The following is a 25,290-nucleotide window of genomic DNA, read 5'->3' as shown; positions in this document are numbered from 1 at the left end:
AGTGTTTGGGATGTGAGGACGTACAAAGGCTAAAACTAATTTCTGGGGATTTTTTTAAAAATCAAATTCAAATCAATTCAATCCTTATTAGGATCAATTCATTTTAGTTGAGTTACTTTCTATTACGATACATATTAAGACCTAGTCTATGGTTAGCAGCTAGATTCAGGATGTTTTGGAGACTTTTTTTTCCTTCTATAAGGCTAGAAAAGATTACCATTCGGTTTCAGAATACTTCCCTTTTTATTCTTAGTCCCATATTAAAATGAGGTTGTTGCTGCTGGAAGTTTGAGGACCTGCAGTTACTTCTGAGGGGAAATTTATGAATTTAAGGGTTCAGGCATGAGTCTTCCCCAGATAGATCCATCTCATCCAGTGAGATGCTCCATGCTCTGCCTGCCTCCTGGTACTGAGAGCATGTCTGTGCTGGTTTCTCTGGGGAAAAGATCAGTAATGGAAAGGATGCTGTAACTATCCCTCCTTTTTCTTTGTCTGGGTCTGCCTGGGAGGATTCTTGCCTGATATTCCTTTTGTTTTGTTTTGTTTTTTTCTAAATGTGGTCTGGTTCTATAGTAGGCAGATGACAGGTAGGATTACCACACCCCTTCCCTAATCCCCACCAACAAAAGGGGACTGATTATTGAGGCTGGTTGGTTGAGTAGGTGAAAACAAAGCCAGAGTTTGAGGAACCAGAAAGAGATGTGGAAAAATAGGAATCAAAAGTTAACATAGTTACTAAAGTTGATAATAATAAAAATAATAACACGGACTTCATTGAAATTGCTGTATTATTGTGGTAGTGGTGGTTTTTCACAGCCTGTGTAAGTGCACAGAGAGGAAAATAAATCTTCCATTCATCCTTTTCAGCCTATCACTTGAAGGACCTTGGCTGCCTCCCTTTCTTTTCTTTTCTTAAAATGCACTAATAACTTTTACATCATCTTCATTTCAAAATATATTTTCCAAAAAATACATGTGTGTGAATGAATATGTATAATGTGTTTATTTCTAAATTATTGTGAAGTAGGAAAATGATGCATTTTTATTAAAGCTTTTTAATTTTCAAAAGATATGCATGGATAATTTTTCAACATTAACTCTTGCAAAACTTTTTGTTCCAATTTTTCCTTCCCTTCTCGCCACCCCTTTCCTAGATAGCAAGTAATCCAATAAATGTTAAACATGGTAAAAATATATGTTAAGTCCAACATATGCATACATATTTATACAGTTATCTTTCTGCACAAGAAAAAATCAAATCAAAAAGGAAAAAATGAGAAAGAAAACAAAATGCAAGCAAACAACAACAAAAAGAGTGAGAACGCTATGCTGTGATCTACACTCAGTTCCCACAATCCTCTCTCTGGTTGTAGATGACTCTCTTCATCACAAGATCATTGGAACTGCTATGATACATTATTGTAATTGAAGAGTTAAAAAATTAATTTGGTGATGAAATTTAAAAATGAACAAAAAGAATTTCTTCCATCCCTAAATCAATGAACCATTTCTTTTATCCAAGAATAAAAATATTAAAAATGGAGAAGAAAAAACATTTCCTTTTTTTTTCCCCTGAGGCTGGGGCTAAGTGACTTGCCCAGGGTCACACAGCTAGGAAGTGTTAAGTGTCTGAGACCAGATTTGCACTCTGAATTCAAGGCTGGTGCTCTATCCACTGCTCCACCTAGCTGCCCCAGAAAAAACATTTCTATAAGACAAGTCAACACATTAATCTGACTATTCTAGAGTTTCCCCATCTCTTAAAAAAAAGGGGAGAGAGATGGAAGAGGTTTTATTCTTTCTTTTTTAGGCTAAACTTTATCATTATAATGACTCATCCAGTTTCCTTTTTTGTTAGTTTCCATTTATACTGCTTTAGTCACTGGGCATAAATTTCTATTTAGTTCACATTACATAAATTCATATGTCTCCTAATGCTTCTTTGTATTACTTTTATTCATCATTTCTTACAGCATAGCAATATCCCATTACAACTTACGTACCACAACCATTCTCCTAACAAGAGATTTTACATTAATGGAAACTTTATTTACAATTCTAGTGATTTAAAAATGTTATGAACATTTTGAAATATATGGGGCCTTTTTCTGGGATATAGTCTTAGCAAAGTGAGCTCTGGGTCAAAGGATCACATTTTAGTTACTTTCTTACCATAATTCCAAATTGCTTTTTAGAATGGTTGGATGATTCACTCCAACAATGTGTTAGTGTTCCTAGCTTTCCACAACCCTTCCAACATTGACTATCATTATTCATCTTTGAAAATTTGCCAGACATGGGGGTTAAATTTTACAGTCTATTTTTTACAGTGATGGGACATCTGCTCTTTATGCTTACGTTAAGGAAATGCTTGCTTACCAATTAATCTACAGTTTTAATACAACAGTAATCAACATAATAAAAGGTTATTTCCCATAATAGGATAAAATTATTACATAATTCATCTGAATAGATGAATAGATAAGCAAGAACATCAAGAAGAAATGTGGAAAAGATCATGGTGGTACAGTGGAAAAGAATGTAGTATGTTAGAAAGCATGTCAATCTGAAATCAAAGGACTTTCACTCATTCTGGTTTACTACTTTATTACTCACAATTGTGGGACTTTTAAGTAAATTATTTTACTTTTCAATTTTCTTAATAAAAAGTGAGAAAATTGGACCAGATGGCCTGTAAGACCTTTTAGCATTAAATCTGTGATCCTATGAATTGACTCTCTAAGATTTCAAAATGTTTCATAAAACAATGAATTTTAAAACTTCTGCTATAGAGATGTAGGGAAAAGGTTTGGGAAATAAAATAGAAAGCCCAGGAAGAGAATACAACATATATGTTAGTGTTTGATAAACAATCTGAACAATACTAAGCTAGTAAATGAGAAAACTAGGTAAGTACGTGGTAAAAACAAAATAGATTTGGATTCTTTCCTCATACCACATGTACAGGTAAAGAGGGAAATCAAATGAACATCCCAGAGCTTCTCAAGTCCCTAGAACTGAGTATGTCCTGAGACCCTTTTCTGGAAAAATATGTGCTCTGGGCTCTTGCTAAAAGACCAACAGCTCATGATTGTCCCCTCCCTGATGGTGGAACTCTGTCAAAGATGATTGTCACGTTAGCCAAAAAGAGCCATTCTCTCTGTGGACCAGAAGAACAAAGGAAAGTTAACTTTGGGACCCTTTAGAGGTAGGCTCACAGATTCAAAAAAACTGAAAATTGAGAGACCTCAGAAACAAGACTAGAACCAAGCTTGCTTGACTCCAAAATACAGAGGATCTACCCACTACACTAGAGTTCTATAATATCTGATTCCTCTGTCTCTCAATGTTTCACTATTCTCAAGTCCAGGAAGTTAGAAAGGCTCTTCCATAAAACAAGGAATTGGACTAAATAATCTGTAAGGTCCTTTTTTGCTGTACTGTTCTCTTCTTCTTTTTACCTGTGAATTCTGATCCCTTGAATGAGGATGGATGTCAGCCCTATCAGGAGGTATAATGCAGAAAAGACCCTTATATAGTATCCATCACGCATTTATAGCATCCACAAAAGCTGGGGGAGGTAAGAAATGAGGCTGCTGGCGCAAATCAGCTCCATTTTCACAACTTGCTTTTTTAGGGGAAAAAAGGGGATACAGGAAGGGTTTAAGTGAATGGTCAGAGCTGACCCCCCCTTTTTTTCCCCAGAAATAGGGAAGTGATTGTTATCAGACTTGATAGAAAATGAGATGAGAAAAAAAACCAAAAAGGAATGTGATACAGAAAAAGAAAAAAACAAAAAACAATCTTTAAAATAAGGGTAGACAGAATGAAATACATAATAAAGAAAGGCAGAGTAGTAAAGTAGACAGGACTCCAGGCCTCAAGTTAGGAAGAATTGGGTCCTAATCCTATTTCAAATATTCAGTAGTCATTGGACCCTAAGTGAAACACTCAAACCCTCAGAGCTTCAGTTTGTAAAATGTGGTTAATAATAACATAATAATAATCCAAAAAGGATTGTTGTGAAGATGAAATGAAATAATATATCTAAGGCACTTTAGAAACCCTATACAAATGTTAGCTATTATTATTTATGAAATATTCTGTATTAGTTTGGAAGAGGCAATTAAGCAATCACAATAACTATCTTTCTCTTTAATGGCATCTTTTATTCATAGAGTGTACCTTCCTGGAGAGAGTTCAAAGCACTTTAAGACTGTTAACTACATGATTCTTCAATCTTTTTGATTTGATGAGAGAAGCATAATTGGCCCCATTTTGCAGGTGAGAAAAAATAGCCTCAGCAAAGTGCTCAGAACTATATGAAGAAAGTTGGGAACAGAACCAAAAGCTGGGAATAACATCCATACATAGAGCTTTCATCCTCTAGTCTCTCCACCCAGCACCCTGTGAGAAAAAAAGATCCTACTGTCCTGTTAAGAAAAAAAAAAAAAAAAAAAAAAAAAGAAAAGAAAAGAAAAAAAAAGTCTTTTTTTGCCAGGAACTACAGCTCCCGGCAGACACCAAGAAGAGTGAGGACTGTACTCTTCCTGCCCAATCCAGATTTCTAAATATGGAGAAGGACTGGGTTTTGGAAGAGAAGCAGAATGAGGTAAGTTTAGAATATTTAACTCTATCACTTAAGTATGTGCAAAATCTTACCAGTGCTGCAAGGCTAATCAGTCAGTTGTTAGAAGGTCAAAATATGTGGAACTTGTTTCTTTCATATCAAAATTCAATCCCTGAGATCTTATTTATTGCCTAGGACTTGGAACTTTAGGAAAGGGATAAGACATAATCATGTGGAGGTACCCAGGGGACCAGGAATACTTTCTTTTGTCTTATGTTCAGTAAGGAGAAAGAGAAATGAGGACTTGGGGGAGTGTAAAAAGGGGAAACTGAGGCTGGAGAAGGGAAGGAATTCATGTGAGGAACAGCACTGTTGATATAAGAATGAGGAGATGGGAGACACCATCTCCAGCATTGCTGGTTAAGGTGGGAAGAAAGGGGCTGTTGAGAGTGAAGTTACTCAGTTTTTTATTTATTTTTAGATGTCTTTTGAGAGAACTTCAAAAGTTCTATGTTTGGACATAGCAGCAACCAAGAAATCCATTTATTAAATGCCTATTATGTAGGCACCATGGCTTAAAACAAAAGAAAAGTGAATATTGTCCTGTCTTCAAGGAGCTTGCAATCTGTCAAAGGAAATTATACATACACACATATGTCACATATATCCACAAGGCACATACAAAGCAGCTTCGGCAGAGAGGTACTAGCATAGGAGGGGACAAAAAGGTGGTATTTGAGCTAACTTTTGAGGGGAGGCAGGGACTCCAAGAGGTAGAAATGAGGTTTGAGAGCATTCAAAACATAGGGGATAGTCAGTGCAAAGGCAAAGAGTTTATTGAATTTTTCTGATGTTCAAAACGTCAGTTTGGTTCTCTATGAATGACAGCATGGTCAATAAGATATATTCATTGAGCCCTCAAAAAACTTGCAGTCTACTGTTGCTTTAAAGTATTGCCCTTTCGCAATTCAGGCCTTTTCTGATGTTCTTGTGATGGAGAGAGCCATCTATATCCAGAAACAGGTCTATGGGGACTGAATGTGGATCACAACATGGTATTTGCACTTTTTTTGTTGTTGTTTGCTTGCCTTTTATTTTCTTTCTCATTTTTTTCCTTTTTGATCTGATTTTTCTTGTGCTAACATGATAATTATGGAAATATGTATAGAAGAATTGCACATATTTAACATATTGGATTATTTGCTATCTAAGGGGGGGAAGGGAGAGAGAAAAATTTGAAACACAAGGTTTTGCAAGGGAGAGTGATGAAATTTTGAAAATAAAAACAAACAAATAAATAAATAAATAAAGTATAGCCCCTTTAATAGAAAGCAGATTAATGCTGAAAGGAGCAGAAAGGGTACTTCTGCATAAAGAAAAAGTTTTCAATGAATTGGTAAAGGCTATAAGGTATTGCCTCCATCATAGATAAACATTTTGTTACCTTAAAGGAATAGAAAAAAAAATCAGTTTAATTAAAACTGCTGTAATTTATATCTGAAGAAATAGAAATGTTAAATGGGTGTCAGCAGCTTGAGACAGAAAATAAATTGTCATAAATATAAAGCCAAATTACTTTCTGAAAGCTGTCACATGATATTTTGTTGGAAAAAGAACAGTTTTATAGTTTAAAGGGGAAATAAAAAAATTGTATTTATTGGAAAATGGAAGTATAAAGAAAGGTTCACAGATACGATGAGATGGTAGACTGTTATTGAGGTGCAGGACATTATGGCTTCTCAACACATTTGTATATAATTTTTAAAACAGGATAAAATGAGAGAAACAGGCAGAGAAAGAGAGACAGACAGACAGACACACATATGGTGGGGCAGACAAACACAGAGAGAGACAGAGACAGCAAAGCTATTTTGGAGACTAAAGTATTATTAAGGACTAACAATTTCACAAGGGAAATTATCATGTACTAGCAGGTTCTGGTTTAAGATTTTAGAAGGTATGAGGTATAAGGCTGAGGCTGATAAAGAACAAGAAACCTAACAAGTTAAAATCAGACCAACAGAAGAGTTTCTAAAAGCAGATCTGTTCATGAAGAACTCTGGCTAGGCTCTTCAGTCCCAGTTAGAGGAAGCATTAAAAGGAAACACAGTTTATGAAGGTGCTTTGTTACACAGGAAGAGATGCTGAGATTTAGTTGGACAATACAGAATCCTGGTGAATGAAGAGTTCTCTGGTTTAAATAATGTCTTGTCTAATGCTTTGTTTGCTACATTTGATTGAGCAACCATACTACCTCGATGCACTACAAATTTATGTTATATAATCTCAACTGGGTCCTCACTGCAGCAAGACAATCCTTTTACTTCTATTCCATTCACCACCATGACTTTTGCTAACCTTTTCATCCTTCCTCAAACATTCCATGGTTCCCTCTCCTCTCCTTTCACCTGAAAAAAAAATGTACTTCATATTTCATTGAAAAAATTGAAGATATTCATAGTGGGCACTTTCTTTTTCCTTATTCCTGATCTCACAAAACTCAGATGTCTTCTACCATTTCCTCCTTCAGTCCTTTACAGGGACTGATAAATGTTTACCAATCAGCTCTTTGGGGAATGCACATATATGTATTTAAGTCTAATTTGTATTGTTGACATTTTCTTCATCACATTGTCTTGACAATCAACAACAAAATAATAAATCAAGCTCTGATTTGTAGTGTTTGTTGATATTTAAGGTGTAAATGCTCATGCTGAAAATTTAACAATCCTTAAGCCAATTTAAGTTGCCCCCAGAATGCTACTACCCCTGTCTCCCATAAAGTGGTCCTTCTCCTTGCTAAGGCAAACCTCTCCACATGCACAAATGATTCCATTCCAGTCCATCTTTTTCAACAGATTTCCTCCTTTTTCTCTAATATCATTAATCTTCAATCTTTCCCTGACTACTGACATATTTACGCCTCTTCTATCCTCAAAATACTCCTACTAGATTCATCCATCCCTATTGACCTGTATCTCTTCTTTTTGTGGATCACCTACTTCCTTTTCTCCTCTCTTTAACTCTCTGCTGTCTGGTTTTAACCTTGTCATTCAACTGAAATCGCTCTCTCCAAAATTACTAATGTTCTCTTAATTATTAAATGTAATTGCCTTTTTTTCAGTCCTCGTCCTTCTTTACCTCTCTTCAGCCCTTAACACGGTCCCTCCCCCTCTTCTGAATATTCTCTTCTCTCCAGGCTTTTTAGACCCCACTCACCTTACTTGGTTGAATACATCTTCTCAGGGGTTCATCCATATCATGCAGATAACTGTGACTGTTTCCAAGGCTCTGTCCCTGCCCCTCTTGTCTTCTCCCTCTACACTATTCATGTCAGCTCCTTTACATTCAACTCTCACCTCTGTGAAGCTCTTTTGCAGATCTATTTGTCTAGCCCAGACCTCTGTTCTGTTCTCATCAGCCAGGCTCAGAATCTAGATATCATCCTGTACTGCTCACTGTCTCATTACTTTCTCCCATCCAATTTGTAGTCAAATTCTTTCATTCTATTTTCCTCTTTAGATTCTAATTTTCTCTTCTCTAATACTACTTCCACCCTAATGCAAACCTTTATCACTTTATCACTTGGACTATTGCAATAACCTGCTGGTTGATTTCCTCAACTCAAATCTCTCCCCAATCTCTTCCATTTTCCACTCAGCTACTAAAATGATCTTCCTAATACACAAGTCTGATCTTATCACTCCATTATTCAATAAGCTAGAATGGATCTCTGTTTCCTCCAGCATCAAATATAAAATTCTCTGAAGGGTTTTTAAAGACCTTCACAACCTGGCTCCTTTCTACCATTCTAGTCTTAGACCTAACTCTTTCCTTTACACCAAATACCCTACACTTCAATGATATTGACCTTATTATTGTTCCTTGCACAGGACAACTCACCTCCCAAATCTGGGTGTTTTCACAGACTGTTCCCCAGACCTGACACTGTGTCCTTCCTCATCTCTGCTCCCTGCTTTCCTTCAAGTCTTACCTATAGCTTCATCTTCTGCAAAAAAATAAAAAATAAAAAAATAAAAAATAGATTGCCTACCTTAATTTAAAAAAAAAACTCAAGAAAAATAAAGTTAAAAGAAAGAGAGAATATGATTCAATCTGTATTCAGATACAATCAGTTTCTTCTCTCGGTATGGATATTTTCATCTTAAGTCCTTCAGAGTATTCGTGGCTCATTGTACTACTAAGAATAGCAAAGTCCTTTATAGCTGGTCATCCCAGAACATTGCTATTACTTTGTATATAGCACATTTCACTTTGCTTGAGTTCATGGAGGACTATCCAGGTTTTTCCCAAGAGTATTCTGCTCATCACTTTTGAGTAAATCATTTAGCCCTATTTATCCCATTTCCTTATTTGTAAAATGAGCTGGAGAAGGAATGACAAACCACTTATGTTTCTTTGTCTAGAAAACTCTGAATGGTTTCAGAAAGTCAGACACAACTGAAAAATGACTAAATAACAAAAACCAGGTTATCCAAATGGTGATTAATTTTTTAGCCAAACCAACTCTGAAAGACCATCTATTAAGTTGTAAAAAGTTTGTGTTAGAAATCACTGCACAAATCTTTGTAGCATTAACAACCAAGTGTGGGAATATTATTTAATATGATGGGCTCCCAGAATTTAGGGTGCATCAGTGCACAGAGTGCCAGACCTGGAATCAGGAAAACTCATCTTCCTATGTTCAAATCTGGCCTCAGATGCTTACTAGTTATGTGAGCCTATATAAATCACTTAACTCTGCCTCAGTTTCTCATCTGTAAAATAAGCTAGAGAAGGAAATGGCAAACCACTCCAATATCAGAAAGCCCTAATAGGGTCACAAAGCCTTAGTCACATCTGAAAAATTACTTCAAAAAGACAAAAGAACTTAAAACAGACAAAATACAAATTTATTCAGTTTGTTCCTCAATATCATGTTTAAATTGTTAGAAAATTACAAAATATTGGGTTGAGGTTGAGTTAGAGGCTAAGACAGAGAAGTTAACCTGTATTTATTGCTCTCTATATAAGGCTTTTAATTTTTCCCCATTCAATCTCTCAGTTACCCAACTTCTTACTCCCAGACCTATTGGTCCCAGCTTTTCTGACTCTTCTGTTCACTTTTAACCATGTGGAAGATGCAGATACCTCTAACCCACAATCTCATAGCCTTTTAAAGCTCCCTCCCATTACAGATATCTCCCTTCACTTTTACTGACATGTGATCTTAATTATTTCTTTTCTTAGATTGGTTCTTTGACAGACAGGTTATTATCTATCTTTTCCCAAGTGTATTTTGCTGAATCAAATTCACACACCAATGAACTTTTCTTAGTGATAAGTACTAATTTTCCCCCATCCTCTCTCTATCTGAATCCTAACTTGATTATTCCATTAAACTCTTTGAGAAGCTCTAATCCTGCACTGGAAGTAATCCGTTCTCTGCCAATTACTACAATACAATAATTAGCTCCTCTTTTCCCAAGTGTATAGGAAATTATCTGACAATATAGTTTTAACCTCAGGGATGGGAAACTGGAGGTGAAGAAAAGTCCTTAATTTGCTTTTTCTTGAAAGAACCTCAGGACACAAAGGAGATTCTGTGTTATCTAATCCATCACTCTGTTACTCGGTAAAACTACACCTCATTTGGCTTATCTAAGGGAGCGTATTTTATTCTTGAACTCATAGTCTATGATCCAGTGTATATTCAGAAAAGAAGAGCAAACAGTTGGTTAGACAGACTCCAGGCACCCTAGTACCTAAAGACTTGTCAAGAATCACAGCCAAAGCAGTATTCTCTCTGCTTCTCCTCTTCGTCTTCTTTGATGAACTATTTATTATCTACATTGTGCTTTTCTCTCCAGTCCCCTGCTACCTCCTCCTATCACCAATCTTGCTTTACAAAGCACTAGGTTTGGATTACTCCCAGCATCTCAATCTTATCTGAGATTGAGTGCCTGGCCCTCTAGATAAGTCCTGTAGCACCTACTACACTACAACAACGTGCCTTTTTGGGAACTGGTCTCAGTAGCAGCTGACTATTGATTTCAAATTAGTAGTATTAGGGAAACTTGGAGGCATAGGAAGAAAGGTACCCTAAAAGGGAGTTAGAAAAGACATTATTCAAAGACTCAATGCCCCCTAGTCCAAGAATATCACCCCAACATTTAATGAAATGTCTGAAGTTCACTATTAATTATTCATACTTCAGATGAAGCAATTTGTAGCGGAAAGAACCCTAAATTATTAGGTTTAAAGTTTCAATCCAGCTTCTGATACTTATTAGCTATGTGACCATGATTAAGACACTTTTTTTTTCAATGTCCCTGATCATCTTGTAACATGAGGATTCTATTTAGCTTCTTGGGAAATCAAAAGAAATGAGGAGTGAAGGTTTTGCAAACTTTAAACCTGTTATATATACTCATTATTTTTAATACATTTTTATACATTTAATTTAATACATTTTAATACATTTAGTACATTTTTAAGCTCTTGCAAATAAATACCCATTATTATAGTACACAATAATGCAAATAATCCTGGAAGAGATAGTACTTTAGTTTTCATCAATAACACAAAAGTAATAGTTAGATATTAAGTGGGTTGGGGCATAAGTCCAGAGCTTTAGAGAAAGAAGGGAAGACCACAAAAAAGACCAGTGGACAAAGTGTGGCTGCAAAGAGGCAGGAGGAGAAAACTGGCAATTTCCCAATTTTGCCTCATAGAAGGAAAGAAAACTGGGGGTAGGGGAGAAAGGAGTGAAAGAGATCTTTCTAGTAGCTGAGTGGGAACCACAGTATAGTTTCTTATCTGTAAACTGAGGAGATTAGACAAGATGATTTAAATCTCTTTCCAGCTCAAACATTCTATAATTGTACTGTAGACTATAAGGCTGCTCTGTAACTGAGATCATCTATGCAGTACTGTGTAGGCTGCTTTGCTTCCATGGAAATCAGGGTGGATCTTAGGATGCTGGAAGGCTGCCAAGGTTTCCATCTTCTGGTCAAATCAAGGTTCTCTTGCTCATGAGACAAATGGTCAGTGTGGAGCTAGTTACTAATTCTTCTACATTGTGGTGTCCAAAAATCTACATTCACATATCACTGTCCTGAGGTATCCAATTCTGGCTCCATGCTTTCTACCTGAGAGTCAAGTAGCAGTGGTACCTTCCAGCTTAGACAAAAAATGTAACAAAACCAAAATAAATGGCAAAAAGACATCTGCTCGTGTGGTAAATATATGTGTGTTGGCAAGGAAGGGAAAAGGACTGGCAATTTTTATACCAAGTGTAATCTATTTGAGGGACTCAATAAAGAGGAGCAACAATGAATAGTGTTCCCTAAAAGGGTACACTAAAAAAATAGTCCCCTACCAAATCCAAATGGAGTCAATGTCACCTGAAGCCCATGGAGCTCCTGCCCATAAAACAGCTTCAGTTCTGACCTCAAGCAGACCAGACTCAGTTCTGGTGGAAGGCTAATCCCAAAGAGAGAGAAAATCTTGTTTTTATTATACTATCTGGCTCCTTATGCACCCCTTCCCAAATTTGGAAGAAAATTAATATCTATTTAGCATTTAATAATTTAAATCTAAGATCTCTCTCAAAGGATCAGAATAGAGTCCTTTCTAAAAAAGTTCCTTCGTGTAAAAAGTTAGATAACAAATACATGAGTCATTTATTTTCTCCAGCACAGAAACAGAAATGCTTTAAACACCAAAAACCCATAAAAGCCCATTAACAGGGACAGTTATTAAACCCTGAAATAGTAACCATCACAAGAGTCCATAAACAGATACAGAAATACATAACTTATTGCCCCGTTATAAGACAAAGAGGCAAAGACTATCCAGACACTGGTGGGACTGCCAAAGAGATTTCACTTTCATTTTAATCTGTACTGTCCAAGCTGCAACTCAACGTTTTTTGACTCGCCAAGTTATGGCTTGGGCCTTCAGATTCCACGGTGAGTTTTTAAAGTCATTCCCTCCTCAAAGAAACAGTACAATATTGAGATAGATATACTTCCCCTTGCCGGTCATCATTACGCTCCAGAACTCCCAACCTGTATTAAAGAAGCACAAGGCAGAAGAGTTAGCTAGAGCCTTGGGACATAGTCTCAGTGTTCCTCTAGATCATCTCAGTATGTACTGCCAGGTGTGTAGTTCCTATGGGTACCACTAGGTACTGTGGCCGAGTAACCTTTCTCCTTTGTCACAACCTTTCTCATCCACCATTGAAACTAATTCAGAACTTCTAATGACATGTCTTTCAGTAAGGAACCAGAATACATTGGGTCTCCCAGAACGGGGATTTATTCTAACTCTTTTTCTTGTATTCCTTTCACTGTTATGCACAGGGCTTTGCAAATAATGCTTGCTCTGTCAGAGTCTGTTGAGTAAATAACTTATCCCTCAGTGATTTTAGAATTAGACAACTGATGACTGTAATTGTTGGGTACAATTGCTAGAGTCAGAATGCTGGCTCTGCTTTTCCTTCCCATTCTCTCCATTTTTAAAGTTTAAGTCTAAATAAAGAGTCTGTATCAAGCAACCACTTAATCATTCATCCAGCAGGTGTTATAGAGCATTTTTGTGGCCTAATTCAAAACAATCCAAAAACTGTAATTAAGTGCCTACTATGTTTTGGCTTTTTTTGGCATTTGTTTTGATTTCTCTTCTTTCTCTCCAGTCACATCTTGATAGTTGTCATTTGTATTTTTAAAGAACAAACAACAACCAAAAACGCCTTTTATTCTTAAAGACACATTTTACAGGTAGATACTACCATTTACTTAAGTATATATTTGCAAAATTTTAAGAGGGAGACAGAGAAAATTGGGAAAAATCAAAAAATCCTTTTGATCTAAATTTTGAATGAAGCTAGAAATTCTAGGGAAGCAATGGGAAAGAAGTACCTTCTAAGTATGAGGACAGCCTGTTCAAAGGCACCAGGATAGAAAGTAAAAGACCAAATCCAAGAAACAAAATTGACCAGTTCAGCTACAATTTGGGCACAAACTCTTCTTCATTTGAAACCTCTTTCCATCTATTAATTTTCACAGACACCTGGTTTTCCTCTCTTGAAACTATATTCTTGGTTAGCCTCTTCAACACTGGAAGTACCTTCTGTCACTTCCATTCTCCATTGTCACTTCCAGACTTTCTCTTTGCCTCCTTCACTCAGGAATCTTTCCTTTTTTGAAGACTATTTTAAAAATCCCTTCTTTTTTTTGAAGTTGACAATTGCTGCCAAATCAAAATTATAGTTGCTTTAGTATACCGAACCCCAAGTCATAGCCTCTCCTTTCTGAAGAGGTTTAGTACTTGAATTATTGTCTCACTCTACTCTTCAACTCCTGCCCTTCTATTGAGAAACTTTAATATTAATGTAGTTATTCTGTCAAAGTTTCTAACCTCTGATTTTCTCAAACTTCTTAAGTCTTGTAACGTATTCCTTTAATTGACTTCAGTTATGCTTAGGTGTGGTTTTTGTTGTTGTTCAGTTGTTTTAGTTGTGTCTAATTCTTTGTTTGGGGGGTTTCTTAGCAAAGATACTGAAGAGATTTGCCATTTCCTTCTCCAGGTCATTTTATAGATGAGGAAGGTGAGGCAAACAGAGTTAAATTCCTTGTTTGGAGTCACACAGCTAGGAAATGTCTAGATTTGAACTCAGGAAGATAAGTCCTCCTAGCTGCCCCTTAGGGATGGTTGCATTAGCTCTATTCTTTAAGAGTTCCACTTTCTTAATTAGAAACTCAGACATTCCCTTATCGGATCATAACCTTCCTATACTCTTTACCCATCTCCCTATACTTTCCCCCTCCCACATCTGTTCTTTTAGTTCATTGAGATGTTTTCATACACTCTCAGTACTTTCTGAGACTATTACCATTGTTTTGATTTTTCTTCTTTCTTTCTCTAACCTCATCCCAGTGGTTAGCCAGTTGTATTTTTTAAAATCTAAATTTTTTAAACTAATTAACAAGCATTTTTTTTCTTTCCTTTCACTTCTCCCTTCCAATTGAACAAGAAAAAAATAGAAAAAGAAAACTCATTAGCTATATAGCCAAGTCAAGCAAATTCCCCCACTGGTTATATCTAAAAATGTATGTCTCATTTGCATTTTAGGTCCATCATCTCTCTGTGGGTAGCATTCTTTATCATTGATCTTTTAGAAGCATAGAATCATCCTCTGCTCTTGAACATCTTTTCTGCCTTTTCTATTACCCATCTACCCTTGTCAGCCTCAGTCTCCCATTACTTCCACCATCTGCTTCTTCTGCCCCTCCTCACAAGTGCTGAATGAAGCTGGAGGATATCTCCCAATTGTGCTGACTGGGTACTTTACAAATTCATTTACCCAGCCTTCACTGGGCTACATATGTTGCATTCCTTCCCAATTGGTTCCCTATATCATTCCCTACAGAAACTCTTCCAAACCTTCTTTTTCCTCCTGAAATCCCCCCAATTTCACTCCCTCCCCTTAGCTGAGGACTTTGCCTCTTATTTTATTGAAGGGAGAAAATTAGGTCATTTGACATGTTTCTTCTTTTCCTATTTTCTGTGTCTGAGTTTCTTGACACCATCTCCCAGTCTATTCTTCTTTCCCCTTATACTTTGTCAAAAAACTGATCCTCTCTTTGCCAAGGCTAATTCAAGGCTAACACATATACTTGATTCCATCCTCTCCTATTTTTTCCAGCTGACTAAATCCTCATTCATACCCTATCTCAAATCTTTGAGCTCTTTTTATTAACTTGTCCCTTCCCTTATTGTCTTCAGACATGCCCAAGTCTCCCCTCTCCTTTAAAAATCATTTTTAGGATCGTAATGAGGGGTGAAAGAGAAATTTATATAATATTTTATTAAATATTTAAAAAGAATAGCAAGTTATGCACAATAGGTTTGCAGTTTCATGTACAATCATCTTTTAAAAATTATATGATGTTACAGAAATGCTTGTTTTATTACATAAATTAAGAATAAAATTAAATTAAAAAGGTTTTAAATCATCACTAGACCTTACTGTCTCCTCTACCATCCCATATCTCTCCTCCCTTTGTCAATCAAAATTCTTGAAAAAAATTGACTAAACTCAATGTCTCCATTTCTTTTCTTCTCATTCAGTCTTCAACCCCTTCCAGTTTAGCTTTTGACATTATCACTGAACTGAAACTATATTCTCCAACATTAGCAACGACATCTTAATTGTTAAGTAAGATATTTCAGCCTTCTCTTATCAGCTACACTTGACACTGATGACCACCATCTTCTCTTGCTGGATTCTCTCTTCTCTGGGTTTTTTGTTACACTTCTCTCTCCAGGTTCACCTTCTACATGACTTATCACTCCTCAATCTTCTTTGCTGTTGCATCATCCACATCAAAGCTTTTTTTTTTTTTTTTTTTTTTTTTTTTTTTTTTTTTTTTTTTTTTTTTTAGGCTGGGGTTCAGTGACTTGCCCAGGGTCACACAGCTAGGAAGTGTTAAGTGTCTGAGACCAGATTTGAACTCTGGTCCTCCTGAATTCAGGGCTGGTGCTCTATCCACTGCGCCACCTAGCTGCCCTTACATCAAAGCTTTTTAAACTATGGTCATGAGCATAGGATCGCATAATTAAATGTGAGAGGTCACATAATTATGATTTATTATCAGTAAATATTTATTTGTATACCTATTTTATATTCCTAGATATATGGGGTCACATAAAAATTTTTCAGTGAAAATTTTGAGTGGAAAAAGTTTAAGAAGCCCTGCTCTATATCATGCCCCCTGTGAGTCTTCTTCGAAGTTCAGTTCTAAATTCTTCTTTTTTCCTATACATTCCCACTTGGTAATCTCATTAGTTCTCACGGGTTTTAACCATCATCTCTATACAAATGACATTAGATCTGTGTATTCAATCTAAACCTTCCCCTAAGTTTCAGTCTCACATCACCCACTGCCTTGTGGACATTTCAGAGTAAATGTCATGGAGACATTGCAAACTCGGGTTGTTTAAAACTAAACTCATTATCTTCTCTTACACATTTCCCTATTTCTGTTAAAGGCACGACCTCAGCATTATCCTCTACTTCTCACTTTTTCTTACCCCACTTATTCAACCAGTTGCCAAATCTTGTTATTTCCATCTCTGCAACATCTCTTACAGCCAAATCCTTCTTCCTAGTCACATAGCTACTACTTGAGTTCAGGCCCCCATCACTTCTTACATAATTTATTGAAACATCCTCCTAATTGGTCTCTCTGCTTCAAGAAGCTCATCACGGTAATCCATTCTCCACATAATTATCAAAAGTAATTTTCATTAAGCAAAGATCTTACAATGTCAATATCTTTCTCAACCAACAGCTTTCTTTTGCTATTAGAGTAACATATAAAGTACTGTTTAGCTTTTCAAATTTTTTAAGCCTTATACAAACTGACCCCAACCGATTTTTCCAACATCATTGGACATTATTCCCTATTCTGCATTCTGCAATATAGTCAAACTGGCCTTCTCTTTGGTTCTCACTCGTGATGGTCCATCTCTAGTCATAGTATCTTTGGGCCAATCATCCTCCATACCTGGAATGTACTCCTTCCTTATCTCCACTCATATGGCCTTTTTCCCTTTAAGATATAGTTCAGACACCATCTTCTCCATGAAGGCTTTCCTGATCTTCCAACTATGGTTTTTTTCCCCCTAAAATATCTGGTATTAAACTATAAGATATAGATATATATATACGCATACATACATATGCATATATATATATGTTGTATATGTTTTATTAACTTTTTATTTATATTCTTTATATTTTACATGTACCACTTTCCCTTATTAGACTATAAGCTCATTGTGAGCAGGGATTGTTTAATGTTTTATATGTGTGTCTCTTAAATATTTTGGCCACATAAGGAGAAGACAGCATTCAATGGGAAAGACCCTAATATTGGGAAAAATTGAAGGCAAAAGGAAAATGACATGGCAGAGGATAAGATGGATAGTGTCATGGAAGCAACATACATGATCTTAGAAAGACTTCAGAAGATAGTGGAGGGCCTAGCACATTATAGTCCATATGATCACAAAGAGTAATATATAACTGAACAAAAAAAACTTGCATCTCTAGGTTCTAGCATACATAATGTAGTAGTGAAGAAGGAAGTATCAAAAAGCTCTCAATGGATCAAGAAGGAAGAGGACCAAAAGAAAGCCATTAGGGTTTTGTCCAAGAAGCTTTTGAAAGTGAGATTAAGAGAAAAGGAGGGTGGTTCACAGGACAGGAAAGTACCATTTGGACAAAGTCAGAGCTGAAAGATTATTTAGAGACCATCTAGTTCAAGACCAAAATCTTGTAGAGAAGAAAACTGAAACTTAAAAAGTGAGCCTGCCTGAGGTCACCTTGGATTTATATTTTCATGATAGATAGTTGAATCAATGACAATTGACACTCTATGGTGAGAATGGTGTACTCAGACTCTGCTCTATGCAGTTTAAACTAGCTTTTCCTTTAAAGGTTTTGAAACTGTCCTTAAGACTTAATTGGCTCAAGAGATTAAGGTTGTTGACATAGTTTCCTAGTCACTCCAGTACAAAAATAGTAAGACACAAAAAATAATAGCTAGCCTTTACATAATACTTGGAGGTTTATAAAATACTCTATATATTTTATTTCATTTGATTCTCATAACAACCAATAAGTTAAGTGCTGTTATTATCTTCATTTTATGAATGAAGAAATTGAGGCTGAGAGAAGGGTCACATAATTAATAAGTGTCTGAGGTCAGATTTGAACTTAGAACTGTCTGAGTGCAGGTCTGAGTCTGCAACACCACCTTGGGTTTCTGACTGTAGACCAGGCACATGAACGCCTTTGAGAGCCTAGTCTCAATTGAATCAATGCTTCATCCTTGATGGATGTTCTTGTTCTGCTCAGAATGCCCTTTGTCAGTCTGCTATGGCTAAGTAAGCCTTTTGTTAACTGTTATATGTACCACAAATATTTTATTTCATTCTAATCTCAAACATGAGATACCAGTCTGAACTAATAAAGAACTGACATAGGACTTAGAGCACAGTGACACGGTGTTTATGAGAGATGAATGAAGATGGAAATGATAAGATTTCACAACAGATTGGATAAATGGGCTGAGGAATAAAAGATGACACTATGATTGTGAGCCTGGGAAATGGGGAGGATGGTGGTACCCTTGACAATAATTGGGAAGTTAGGAAGAGCTAAAGCTTTGGATAAAAGGATAATGAATTCTGTTATGAATATATTGTGTTTGAGGTGTCTACAGAAGACATCTAGTTAGAGATGTCTAAGAGGTAGTTGATAATGTGAGATGAAACACTAGGTCTGGAGAGAGATGGATAAATAGATCAATATATTGATCAGTGAATTGATAGTAGGTAAATAGACTGATACATGTATACATACATACATATCCATCAATATTTATATTTATTTATCTGGGAATCATTTGCATAGTGAAGATTCCATAAAGACAGAAGAGCCTTGGTTATGTATTCTCAAAGTATGTACCCTACTACCATGGTGCTCTAGGTTTATGCGCATTCTTCCCACAGATGTGATAGATGTTTGTGGAAAAGAGATTGCCACAGATTTGGGAAGAATGTTTTACAATTACCATTCTTAATTATATTACCTTAGTAATTCTTATGCTGTAAGGTAAGGGTTTCTATTGAGTGACTAATAAAGGTAACCTCACTGATGGGGGCTCTTGAGTTATAATTTTAGGTTAAATATCCACAAGGTTTCCCAGAACCTGTAAAATTAGTAGCCACATTCTGAAGAGGTACTCTGAAAGGGATGCTTTATCAGGGGAAACAATGATAGAAGGGAGCTATTATTATAAAATCTAATACGTCGTCCATCGTCAATGGAAAAACAAATGTAGGTCTGGAAAAACCCTTTGGAATAAAATATAGTAATTCTCTGAGGATTGTCCCTCAGTGACATCCTATTTTATTCATCCTATTTTACAAATGAAAAAAGTGAGTTAAGTGACTTACCCAGGATCACACAGACATAAATGTCTGGAGCTGGAAGTTAAATTCAAGTATCCCCAATTCTAAAACTAGTGAATGCCATGTTTCATTTTTCACCCTTTTAAGCTGAATTTTTGCTTAGGAAGGGATGAATAGACCTCTAGAGGACTACTGCCTATAATAGGATTATTGCTTTCTATCAAGGCTGCCTCTGAATTCAGGGTTACTGAACTAGATAGAAAATAAATGAAAAGTATTGTTCCCTTGCAGAGCCAGTTCACAAAATCAGTATGCCCTGGAACAAAACAGTAGGCATTGTTAGGATCTAGGGACAAAGGTTAAATGAGTAATCTCACAAAGCTAAATTACTAGCAGATTGGAAGCAAAAGATGTCACTGAGGGACAATCCTCAGAAAATTATTTATTTTATTCCAAGTGGCTTTTTTTCAGATATAACTTTATTTTTCCACTGGAGATGGACTACATATAAGTAATAATAATAACAATAAGTAGTAGTAGTAATAATAATAATAAATAATAATAGCTTCCTCCTATCATTATTTCCCCTGACGCAGCAGTAGGTACTGAGTTAGAAGACTTGGAATCTCCAGCAAGTCACTATCTCTGAGCTTCAGTTTGCTCATCTGTACCTATCTGGGATTGCTCATTTGTTTTCCTCCCCAGGGGAAGTTTTTGAAGGGTAACCAGCTGGATGTTAGGATGTCAGATAATTTTAAATAATTCCACTTAGTTTGTCCTAGAGGGATTCATGGGAAACCAAACAGGGGGAAACTGGGATACTTTGTCAAACATTTAGGCTTGTGAGGAAAAAATAAATAAAGGAATAAATAAAGAAAAACTGAATTTTCCTTCATCCACTCTAATGTCAATGACAGAGATCAATTCAGAGATAAAAGGGGCTAATTTCTGTTTCTGATTACTGTGCAAATTTTTGAGATATTAAATGTTGATAGGAACCATAGTGCTATGGAGAACCTTCAAAGAGAAAGAATTCTACCTTTAGCTCAGTGCTTAAGTTTTAATGTTCCCACCATGGGGAAGCTTTGAAATATCCTCATTCTACTGAACTCTAGATTTGGTGCAGACAGTATGGGCTTTTCTCTAGAAGAAAAAAAGAAAGAATCAGCAATGCCATTTTCTGGTGGGGACCAAGAAGTAGACAGAGTGTTGGGGGGAAAATTATGTAACTTAAAGAACACTGGAAGAATGATGAAATCACTCTCTAAATAGTATAGAAAGCTATTGTTAGAATTACAAATGCTACTTACCACAAACTGAGGAACTAAGAGAAACAATTAGTCCTACTTAGTGCATGATTAGTGTTCATTGGAAAATATCAGATTTTTTAGTTGCATTTTCTTTGACCTGTAATTTTTTTCCCTTGAATTTTGTAAACTGTGGACATATAGGGAAAGGGAGGGGGAACATAATAATTCATCAGGTGGCATAAAGTAATGAAGCACCTATAGTCACTGTTGGCTTAGTACTTAGAATCCTGAACTTGGGAGTCAAGGAAACCTGCTTCCAACACATAATTAGAGGATGCACCAATGAGCAAGTAATTAAATTTCTTTGAGCCTTAGGTCCCTCATCTGTAAGACAGGGAAGGGGGCAAGAAGTATTTATTTTATTTACCCTACAGAGTTATTCTGAGACTCAAATAAAATAAAGAATATAGAATGCTTTTGCAAGGCTTAAAACAGTCTGTCAATCAATAAGCATTTATTAAGCAACTACATTGTACCAAGTGCTGGAATACAAAAAATGCAAAAGATAGTCCCTACTCCTCAAAGAACTTATAATTCATTACAAGAGACAGTACAAAAACCAAATATGTACAAATAAGGTGCATGCAAAATAAATTGGAGATTAGAGATAATTAGTAGCAGAAAGGTTAAAATTTTAAAAAAAAAAAAAAAAAGGAAGAAGAAGGCTTCCTATAGAAGGTGGGATTTTAGTTAGGACTTAAATAAAGCTGGAAAATACAGCAGGTAGATGAAAAGGCATAGTAACAGTCAGTGAAAATATCCAGAATCAGGAGATGAAGTCTCCTACTGAAGGAACATCAAGGAGGACTGTGTCACTGGATTAGAGAATATGTAAAAGAGAATAAGCTATAAAAAAGACTGGGAGGATGGGAAGTGGGGCAAGTTATAAATGCCAAATAGAGGACTTTATATTTGATCCTGGAGGTGATAGAGAGTCATTGGAACATAATGAAGGAGAAGGGGGGGGAAGGAAATATAGTCAGAGCTGTGCTCTGCTTGTACAGAATGGTGATGGTATCAGGAGAGAGGAGTCCTTAAGAGATATTATAAAGGTGAAATTGGCCTTAGCAACATATTGGATATGGAAGGTAAGAGAGACTGAGGAGTTAAGAATGATACCTAGTTTGGGTGACTGGGAAGATTGTGGAGATTGTGGTGTTCTCAATAGAAATACAAAAGTTAGGAAAGGGAGGATTTGGTGGAGGGGGGAAGATAATGACAGTTTTAAACATGTTGGATTTCGTGTGTACAGGGCATCCAGTTTGAAATGTCTAATGGAAAGTTCAACATGCAAGTCCAGAATTAGGGCTTAGTTGAGTAGATCAGAGAAAGATAATTGACACCATAAGATTGATGAGATAACCAAGTGAAATAATATAAAAGAAGAAGAAGTCAGGAATGACCTGAATGAATATTCAGCAAAGGAGATTGAGAAGAAATGGCTAGACAGGTAGGAGAACTATGATAGAGCAGTGTCAAGGAAACCATGAAAAGAGAATGATTGATGATGTACAAGTCTGAAGAAAAATCAAGACTACTTGGGATTGAATAAAGATCATCAGATTTGGCAATTAAGAGATTATTGGCTACTTAGGAGAGGATAATTTCAGTTGAAAAATGGGATAGAAAGCAAACTGTAGAGAATTTAAGAGAGAATAAGAGGAAATGAAGTGATAGTATTGATTATAGATGGTTTTCTCAATGAATTTAGCCACAAAAGGGAAACAAGATTGGGGTGGATGGATCAAGTAAGGATTTGGGTTTTGGTTTGGGTTTTTTGAGGTTAAGGGAGACTAGGCAAGTTTGGAGGCAATAGGGAAGGAGCTATTAGTCAGGAAAACATTAAAGATAAGAAAGAGGGATTGGTGGTGTGTAGGAGGAGGAAAGAGAAGAGGAGGAAGATCTTCTTTGTGGATAGGTGAGAAATCCTCCAAAGTATACTTAGATCTTTCATGTGATGTAAAAGAAACAGAGAGCTTAGATATATTTCAGAAGATAAAGGATATAGACTTACAACCAAGAATCTTAAAAAAAAAAAAAAAAAACTTGGATGGGGAAGGAAATAAAAACACACTATATGGAGGAGGGAAAGGAGAAGAAGAATGGAAAAAATTATCTCACATGATCAGTACTTGTTTATATATAATACATAAAGAGAATGAAGAATAAATCAAAAAGACTTTATTAAATATCTACCATATGCACTGTGCTAAGGACTGGGGATACAAATACCATAGTGAAGATTGTTCCTTCCCTCAGGACTCTTACATTCTAATGGGGAGACACAAATACACACACGTAGTGGTGTCCAGATAGAGATACTTTGATTTAGAAAAGTTACTTAGATAATAAGTAATATCATAGGGGAATAGATTGGTGTATTCTTCCTAATAACAATGACTGATTTAGTTTGATAATGATTGCACAACTGGAAAGGAGGAATAGGAGGAAGAAAAGTTCACTTAGCAATATAGCAGCTTATGAGAAAATGGCTGGGAAGTGAAATGTTCTCGGGGCCATTCCTAAAGGTAGTAACAACTGAGACAACCATGAATCAGACCAGAACAGAGACACAGAAAAAGTTTTGTGGGTAAAAAGGTTAAGTCCTTAACTTAACATGGGTAATTAAATGCTTTGCTGCCTAACTAACATTACATAATATTCTCTATACAGATATGGTCTCCTACTTTCATTGTGAAAAAGCTGCCCCTCTTCTGTGTTTTCTTTCTTTGAATAAGTGAGTTTTTAAGTTCAAAAGTCTGATAAGTCTGAGAATCCAAAAGTGACAGCATCTACCAGAGTGGTTAGTACAGCAGCAGTAGAGACAGACCAGCAACAGGGAAAGTTTCTGCATTGGAGAGCGTATACACTGAGAAAAAAATTATTGACCAAGCTTGACTTTTAGATTGGACAAAGCTCCGTTGAGATGAAATGTAAATGACCTAATTAGCAATATTGCAAAACTGCCTTATGCTTTGATGACACTTAAGATTAGCTTCCCAACCAAGTGCAATTCTGGTTATGTTGCTGAATATTCTGCTTTAATTATGTTGTTAATGTGCACTTTAATTCTTTTGTTCAGTATTCCTTTTGTGAATTGGAATAAATTATCTATTTCTTATCTGATTCACATTGTACATTGAGAGTCTTTATTACTTTCTAGGGAATCTCTAGACTTGAGAGTCACTTGAGAGTCCTAAGTAACTTTCTCTTTGAAGTTGACATTTATTAATGAGTCAATGGGTGGGAAGAAAAGAGAACTCCTTCTCATAAGAGTCCAAGATTCCTGGACTGGTCTGGTCCAGCCTGATACCCATGGAGGGGTAGAGAATAGGCTAAGTGTTCTAGCCTTTATGGCTGAAACTGACCATTAATACAACAACTAAGCATATTTAGTAACTATCTACTTCGAATTAACTTAATCCAACACAAAAAGTTTCATAACACCTTTTTAGTCCTTCCTTGTACCCATCAAAAGTATTTGTCTATTCATTCTACTTGTCTGGTTCTATTTTATTTATTTTCCATTATTTCACAGAAGTCTTTCCTTTTGTTTTTGTATTCCTTGTACTTGACTTATCCTACAAGGCTCTTGCCCCTGTCTTTTCTCCAGTACCTTAGAGGCCTTTTCTTTTAAAAAATATTATCTCATGGATACCAATATTATCCCTTGCTCTTACTACATGACTAGATGACCTCTTTCCTTCATATTTAATGAATCATTTTGTGCTCTCTTACACCCACAATGTACCTTTCCATTGTTTATTGGGTCACTTGCAATTTTTATTCCGAGATGGAATTTTCCACAATTGACTGCCATATAACCTCATCAGAAGAACGGTACAATTTTTTTTGTTTTTGTTTTATGTGGTTTTTTTGTCTCATCCAACAGCTTGGAAAGCAGAGCACAATTTCCCCGATATAATCTAGCTTGATCTGCTCTTCCTATTTGATTTTAGATATCCACAATTATGTCCAGAATCTTCCCGCCACTTTCCCATGTTTCTCTGATGGCTACATTGAGGTTCTTTAGCTGAACCTTAGCCCACTCTCTTTTGTTTGATCAGTGTTAGAGTGCCATTCTTTTAGCTGTGTCAGCATCCTATGGTAATGGGATGGAGAAGAAAGCAGGGTTAGCAGGAAGGCAAACTGATTTAATCCTCTTAGCGCTGCAGCTCCCACCCTGGGCCCCAAATTGACCTGATTGGTTAGTGATAAGAGGGGTGCTACAAGAAACTTGTACGGGATTTTTATTTATTAGTATTTTATTTTTTCCAATTAAATGTAAAATAGTTTTCCACATCCACTTTTGTAAGACTTTGATTTCCAAATTTTTCTCCCTCCCTGATCTCTTTTTCCCTCCCCAAGCAAGCAATCTGATATAGATTGTACATCTGCTGGCTTTCAAGAAATATTGATACA

The sequence above is a fragment of the Sminthopsis crassicaudata genome, chromosome 5 (genome assembly GCF_048593235.1).
Source record: "Sminthopsis crassicaudata isolate SCR6 chromosome 5, ASM4859323v1, whole genome shotgun sequence".
In the NCBI taxonomy this organism is placed as follows: Eukaryota; Metazoa; Chordata; class Mammalia; order Dasyuromorphia; family Dasyuridae; genus Sminthopsis; species Sminthopsis crassicaudata.
The sequence above is the reverse complement of the archived record's forward strand: the minus strand, read 5'-3'. Positions refer to the sequence as shown.